The following is a 7,931-nucleotide window of genomic DNA, read 5'->3' on the forward strand; positions in this document are numbered from 1 at the left end:
CAGTTCAGCAAAGCAATGAAGCAAATAATTCTGTTGAAGTTAGTCATTGCTAACTCAATGGGCTAAAATACACTTGACTGTATTTAAAACAATTTTTAAAAATAAAGGTAACTGCATCAGTAAACAGTTCCAGGTCAGGATACTCCACAGCTAGAACATCTCACCCGTCTCCCAGGAGGGAGGTTTCTAGCTGCATGCTTCTGCAGGACCTCCTGGAAAGTCTGCCTGTTAGCTCTGCAGCCCAATGACCACCCTAGTAGGGGCTGCTGGGTCACCCAGAGGTGGCACACAGCACCCACCAGCAGCATCCTTTGGGACATACCTAGAAAAGCACCGCCAAGGTCCCAGGGGACTCCACACCTCCTGCAAATTGCTTCTTGCAGAGCTGGGAAGACAAAACCCTGCTAAGTTCCATACATAAAAACCATCCATACAGGCTCGCGTAAGCCTCGGTGTCTCAGAAGAAGTGCTTGGCTGCTCAACAGATGGATGTCACGCGATCGCTTAGACACAAACACAGCTTTACGGATATGCTACCCAGCCACGGGAAGATGGGGGCCTAGCGGGAGCCAGCACTGCCAGCCTTTGCTTTCACGAGTCCTTGTTTAACAACAACCCAAGTTGTTTTCTCACTTACCGAGTAAGAAGTGGCGTGGTTTTGGGTAGGCTGGTTTTGGGCAGGCTCGGAGGAAAACTTTTTGCATGTTGGAAATGCTCCGTCTGGGACAAGCTGACACCACACGAAGTCCCCGGAGGTGGGCGGGTTGGCAGAGACCTCTCTTTGTTGACACATCGGGTTATATAAGCGATCGGCAGCTCTCCTGCGTGTGCATGGGTGTGCGCGTGTGTGTAGGAGAAGAATAGCGGTGGTCCAGACCAGAGACCGTGATGCACAGGCATCCCATAATAACTCCCATACGCCGAACTGTCATGTTAAACTGTATGAGACGGGGGGGCGGAGGAGGGAGGCACAGCTTGATTTTTACCTCCAGCACAACTCCACTTTGGTGTGTGTGGGAGGACCTGCCATTTAGTTGGATGCAACAGGGTTGAACTCGTTTCCCTCGGCTCCTGGGTGGGATCTCGCCAGCGAGCTGGTCCTGGTGACAACGCCTGTGGGAGCAGAAAATCTGCTTTACAGGTTGTGCCTTGTATCCATGCTAGTGGTGTTTTAGGAAGGGATGGGAGGCAATTCTCATTTGGGTGCCTAAGGGAAAGGGTGAGCCCACTCAGATGGCGATGTGTATAGGATCACAGAATCACAGAATGACAGAATTGTAGGGTTGGAAGGGACATCAAGAGATCATCGGGTCCAACCCCCCTGCCAAAGCAGGTTCCCTAGAGCAGGCTGCCCAGGTAGGTGTCCAGACGGGCCTTGAATGTCTCCAGAGAAGGAGACCCCACAGCCTCCCTGGGCAGCCTGTCCCAGTGCTCCGTCACCCTCACCGTGAAGAAGTTCTTCCGCATGTTGGTGCGGAACTGCCTGGGCTCCATTTTGTGGCCACTGCCCCTTGTCCTGTCCCCACAAACCACTGAGAAGAAGTTGGCCAAGTCCCTCTGTCTCCCACCCCTCAGGTATTTATACACAGTGAGGAGATCCCCTCTCAGTCTTCTCTTCTCCAGGCTGAACAGACCCTGGTCTCTCAGCCTTTCTTCATAGGGAAGATGCTCCAGGCCCTGGATCATCTTTGTGGCCCTCCGCTGGACTCTTTCCAGGAGATCCCTGTCTTTTTTGTACCGGGGAGCCCAGAACTGGACACAGTACTCCAGGTGAGGCCTGGCCAGGGCGGAGTAGAGGGGGAGGATCACCTCCCTTGACCTGTTGGCCATGCTCCTTTTAATGCATGCCAGGCTGGGTCTCCAAGTCCATGGGGAGACTGATGTGTGGTGTATTGGGGTGTCCAGGTTGGCCATGGCACCTGTGGTTGATGGTAGACCCATGCCTTTCATTCACATTATCAAAACAGGCCTCACATGCTATAGGGCCATAGATCGTGGGTGCCCAGTTTTAGACACCTGGGCCTTGTTTTCATCACAGGACCATGTTTGAGTGTCCTAAGTTGGAGGCAAGAGGATGTTCAGCCAGGATCTCAGCACTGCTGGAAATGAAGCAAGATGAAACAGAGGAGCTGACAAAAATACGAGGCTTCTCTGGAGAAATCTGTCCTTAAACTTCTTGGGCTCAGTTTCTTTGTGCCTGCATTGGCATTCCTACTCATCTAGCTGCCAGGCTTATTGTGATTAAATGGTTTTGAAGGTGTTTGAAGGATTAAAGCATTTTCAAGGTGGAAATCACCAGGCTTGGCTAATTCTCTGACAACATTTTTGAATAATTTGGTGTGTGTGAATAACTTGGGAGTTTGCAGCAGTGCTCTGAGGAGCACAACAAAGTGATGAGACAAAATCCCGGAAATTTGAGATGAGCAAGTATTTGGGAAGCACATGTTGGTGAATCCTCTCAGGTCCTCTCTAGCAACATGAAAGAAACCTGAGGGGTAGCCTTGTCCCCACATGAAGCTCATTCTCACATAACATTGGAAACTGTAGGGCACCTCTCCTTTGGTTCCTGTTTATTGGCCAATGGACATGCATTTAGGATCTGATTTTCACAGCTGGGATCCATCACAGATGTAGCTCATGGCAGGGGTGCCACAACCTCAGCCCTTAACAGCTGAGCGCAAAATACTTGGGGCTTGCAGGTGAGTGCAACATGTCCTGAATGTGAAACCCTATAACCTGAAGGAAAAAGAGGCACTTAACTGAGAGGTGTTCTCTGCTTGGTTGCCTCATCACGGGAACATGGAGAAATGCTTTGGGAGCTCCTCCTGGACAACTTGGTGACATTTTTTCCTGCTGCACTGAGCCCTGGGCTGGCGTGCGTTGCTCGAGTGTCTGCCTACACCGATCAGCACACAACCTTGGCTCCCTCAGAGCTCTGCAGGGGTGAAGCTTGCTGTCCTTTGTCCAGCCTTTGTCATCATGGCAGGACTCCCCAGAAAATTAAATATATGCCTTTTCTCACCATTTCCTTAGGTTGGTTGAGAAAGGTAGGAACCTCCTGAGAGTAATTCATCGTATACTAAGAGAAATGTCCCAGACAGTTGTTGATCGTATTGCCCGATTTTCTCTCTGTCGTTGTAGAAGGAGCCTAGAAGAAGATTTTAGGCCAAAGAGGTAGGTTTTAGTCCAGAACTAGCTAAGATGAATCAACTAAAATTCCTCACCCTGTGACTGTCTATTCAGGTGGATAAGAGGTAGATGAAGAGTCCTCAACAAGTTTAAGTTCTTTGCCAGCACTGTCAGACTGTCTTTCAGCATGTTAGTGACCCACTGACTAATCATAGAATCATAGAATCATAGAATATCCTGAGTTGGAAGGGACCCTTAAGGATCATCAAGTCCAACTCTTGACACTGCACAGGTCTACCCAAAAGTTCAGACCATGTGACTAAGTGCACAGTCCAATCTCTTCTTAAATTCAGTCAGGCTCGGTGCAGTGACCACTTCCCTGGGGAGCCTGTTCCAGTGTGCAACCACTCTCTCTGTGAAGAACCCCCTCCTGATGTCAAGCCTAAACTTCCCCTGCCTCAGCTTAACTCCATTCCCGCGGGTCCTGTCGCTGGTGTTAATGGAGAAAAGGTCTCCTGCCTCTCGACACCCCCTTACGAGGAAGTTGTAGACTGCGATGAGGTCTCCCCTCAGCCTCCTCTTCTCCAGGCTGAACATCTGCAAACTTACTGAGGGTGCACTCAATGTCCTCATCCAGATCATGGATGAAGGTATTAAAGAAGACCGGCCCCAGCACCGAGCCCCGGGGAACGCCACTAGTGACTGGCCTCCAACTGGACTTGACTCCATTCACCACGACTGCTTTGGGCCCGGCTATCCAGCCAGTTTCTAACCCAATATTTCACTTAAATTTGCATTAATCACTTTGTCAGACCCTGGGCTCAGTGGACCACAGAGGGCTGTAGGTGGTTTAAAGGCCTTCTACAAGCTTGTGTAGGGGGACTTCTATTGTGTAGCTTAAATTTCCATTTGTAAAAGACTTACATTCACAGGAGAAAAAAGAATTGGGAGAAAAAAAAATAGGGTTGCAGGTATTACTCATACACAGTTCTCAGTTTCCTAATTTGAAAAAGCTACCAAAAACCTTTTAGGTTACCCTTCCCAGGGGTGTGTGGAGGAGGCTGAAGCTACCTGGGGGACAGACCCCTTGCACAGTGACATTTCTAGCATCCTGAAAAACAATTTTAAAATCTCCCCTCCCACTTTATCCTTGCATGCAAGTCAGATAAAGTATTTTGACCTCTCTGCTGCTGGTCTGTGGAGTACTTCAGGTGCTCAATATGACCTTGTTTTTTATGGAGGCTGCTGTTTACAGATATTTTTGTAACTCTCTCTGATTCCAGCTAATAATAAAATCTTATCAGCCTGACAGAGACTCAGTCCTGAATTGATTCAAGAAGACATATCTATTGATAAGAGCCCTTATGGTCTGCTTCAGCTTTTTCCCTCCCTCATATGAAAGAGACATTGTGAAAAATTTGGAGTCCAGGAAAACACCCCAAATTGTTTTATACTGAAGAGATTTGCAGCAGACATTCACTGGCTTACCCGCCACACATCATACACAGAGGAGACACTATCTCTCTGCAACTCGGTGTCATTTTAGATTGTGGCTGGTATTGATTATATTTCACATTGTGTTCTACTTTAATAATCCTCTTTCTTCAGGATCTTGTGATTGTACAATAGCAGAGTTTATCCAGTCTTTTTTTTTTTTTTTCAGCACAGAACAGGGATTTTCTTGTCATATTGTACTATGCTGAAGAGAGCTGAGCAAATGGATCTAATCTCCATAACATTAATTTGTCTGCACAGTGAGGAAACAGAAGTCGCAATAAATCTGCACATGTTTGAGTTTTTGTTTAGCCCATTTTTTCTTCTGTTCGGCAATCCCAATTATTTATGTAAGGAGTTCCCAGGCAGGGGGAAGGGTAAAGCAGCCAGTGGTCTCCAATTAACTGTGAGGCATAATATATTTAGTAAGGGATAATGCAAATGCCGGAAAAATAGAGGAGAGAAGATGGAGAAAAGTGCTTTTCCTAATGGGAAAGCTATTAAACATTTAGCTCAAGAGAGAACGCAGTTTGTGCGCAGACTCTCTGGCCTTTCTTTTAGAAGGAGAAGCCCTGGAAGATCAAGGGTAGGAAAAGAGAGGATCATAAGGAGGATGCTAAAGGCTTGGGGAAGGAGTAAACTTGTCTGAAGCCTGGGTAGCAAACCGAATAGAGATGTGTGCCCGAGAAAGCAGTGCCTCAGAACAGAGCACTCCTCCCTGCTCAGCACAAAACCTTTGTTTTCCAGACCTTTTTCACCACGGAAAATTGCTGCTCCCGATTCCTCATACGAGCCTCTCTTCGCTCACTGGAGGGAAAGGCAGGTGGCAGCTGCTGCCTGGGTAGATGCCAGGAATTGAATCAGGGACCGATGGAGCTGAAAGCATCAGTGCTTTGAGCCTGTGCTAATTGTGTTTTCCTGTCTCATTCCCTCTGGTACGGATGAGGCTAGACACACAGCCCAAGCTGAGTGCTGGTATGGCAGTGCTGGGCACATGTCCTCCTTCCCAGAGCCAGCGTGACACCAAGGACACTCCACAGCTCGTGCTGCACGTGCCACTGCTGCTGCCAAGGGCTCCAAAGGGTACTGTACTGCAGTGGGTGTTTGCAGACCTGTTGTGCCTTGCACAGCACTTCTGGGAGCTGCCCTGAGGACAGGCAGGTGGTCACTGGCCCTGGTGGCTCTGCTGGTGTCCTTCCCCTCCCACCTGTGGGCTTGTCACCTGCACTGCTGTCCTTGTAAAGCTGCTTCTTGGCTACATCTCCTAGGGTGAAGGTCGCCCTGACTCTGGGCACTGCCTACATGAGCAGATCCCTCTCTCACCTGGAGGGCAGGAGTTTCATTTTTTTCCAGAGATAGCCCCAGAGACAGCGAGCATGGTGCCTGTGGAGAGAGTTTTTTCTGCTTGGTGCTTTGTGTGATGGGAAAAGCTGTTGGTTTTGCTCTATTTAAATTGTATGTAAAAAGTTATATGTGCTTTATTTTATGTATTTTTTGTGGGCATATTTGCCTGTAAGACTTTCTTCATATCTGGCCCTCCCTGCTGTACAAGGAAGGAATAGTGGGTCCTAAAAGACCTGAAGAACAAGGAGACAGTGCTGTGGTGCAGGCCTGGGAATAGGGTCAGTCCCAAAAAAACAGCAGGTCTTTGTACTTACTCACTGGTTCCCTCTGCATGAAATAATAGGGAGTTTCCTTGCAGGGGGAGGAATTTCCATGAACAAAGGTGCCAAATCTAAGCCAAGGACTTGGCAGTCTTCACAGCGGTATTGAAGAGTACAAACACAGGAGCTGCTGAGGGCCCTGACTCACAAGCACTCATGGTTCATGCTGGAGCAGAGTAAATTTTCCCCCATTTGCCTTCCTTTCTGCTTCCCTGGGGATTATTATGCCGGAGGGAGGGCAGAATGTGCCGCTTTATCTCAGCTTCCTCGGTTCACTGCCGGAGCGTTATCAGAGCAAAACCACCGGTGGCTCAAGTTACTGCACCAGGCTGTGACCTCCGGGTGCTGACAAGGGGACACACTCCATCACCACCGGCACAGACACGAGGGTGGGAGCTGCTGAGTGACCTCTTCAGTCACCCCAGGGTGTGGGTCACAGCCCGGGATCGATGCCATCCTCTTCATTAGGGCACCTGGCAGCAGTGCCTCTCGTTGGGAGTGTGGCATGCGTGTCTGTGCTCTCCAGAGCTGGATCCTGCATCCCTTAGCTGGTCTGTCCGGTGGTCACCACTGGTGTGGTGGGTGTTTTGTGAGGAAAGTCAGCCCAAAAGCTCAGGCCTCGGTGGCTCAGTGGAGTCATCACTACTCGCTTACTCTCTGGAGTGTCTGCTGGGTACTGAGGACACACAGGTGCACATCCCATGCTTTTCTGGGGCACAACACAGAAAACACATGCCAAAACGAGGTGCCACTGCCTCTGGAGTAGCTGCTGTGTCTCGAAAGCAAGGAAAGGGTTAACAGGACAGAAACTCATTTCCTAGGGCCAAGAGTTTAGCATAAGCTCCTGAAAGGATCTGAGGCTGAGAATTAATGTGGTTGTGGATGCCGCGATTAATAATGCAGGAGAGAGATGGATCTGAGACATCTGAAGGAAAGCTACCAAGACAGGCTCTTGGCTTTGTGAACAGAGCCAACCCATCAGACACTGCAGCTACACAGCTGTGTGCTCACACCCCTGCCCTGTTTTTCACTTCAGGATGCTCACAAAGGGCCCGGCAGCTACTGGCTCCACATCCTACAGTGTTTCAAACCAGCATGATGAGAAATTGTGGAGTGTGGCTGTAGGAAAAAGGCAGGAGGGTCCCTAGGTCCAGCCCTCCTACCAAGGCAAGCTTGTTTGAGAGAGACCTGCTGCCACCTGTGAGTCCAGATGTGTCTGCTGAAGAAGGAGGCTCCCTGGGCTGCCTACAAGGAGGTGGGGGCAGTGATCTGTTTCTCTTTAAAGAGAAAATAAAAATTCATGTCATGACATCCATGTTACTCTAAATATTTCTTCTCGTGGCCTGCATGTGTATATCATACATTTTGCCATTGCATTTTACCATTTTTCTAGCCTGTCTTGTCAGCCCAATATCTCACTTTTATGCTCACTGCTCTGCAGGCATTCCTCAGTCCATCACTGATGCTTTCCTCTGATTTCCCCCCTGCCTCCAGGACCAAAGTGCCTAGCAGTGCTTTGTATAGAGGGGCCTCTAACATAGCTGTGTAGGGAGAGGATGGCTCTGGTAGCAGACTTATCTCACACTGCAGGGAGCTGCAGAGGGAGCATTTATTGCTGTCATTCTGCTCCTCAAAGTGCCATCA

This window comes from Anas platyrhynchos, chromosome 3 (genome assembly GCF_047663525.1).
Source record: "Anas platyrhynchos isolate ZD024472 breed Pekin duck chromosome 3, IASCAAS_PekinDuck_T2T, whole genome shotgun sequence".
NCBI classification, from domain to species: Eukaryota; Metazoa; Chordata; class Aves; order Anseriformes; family Anatidae; genus Anas; species Anas platyrhynchos.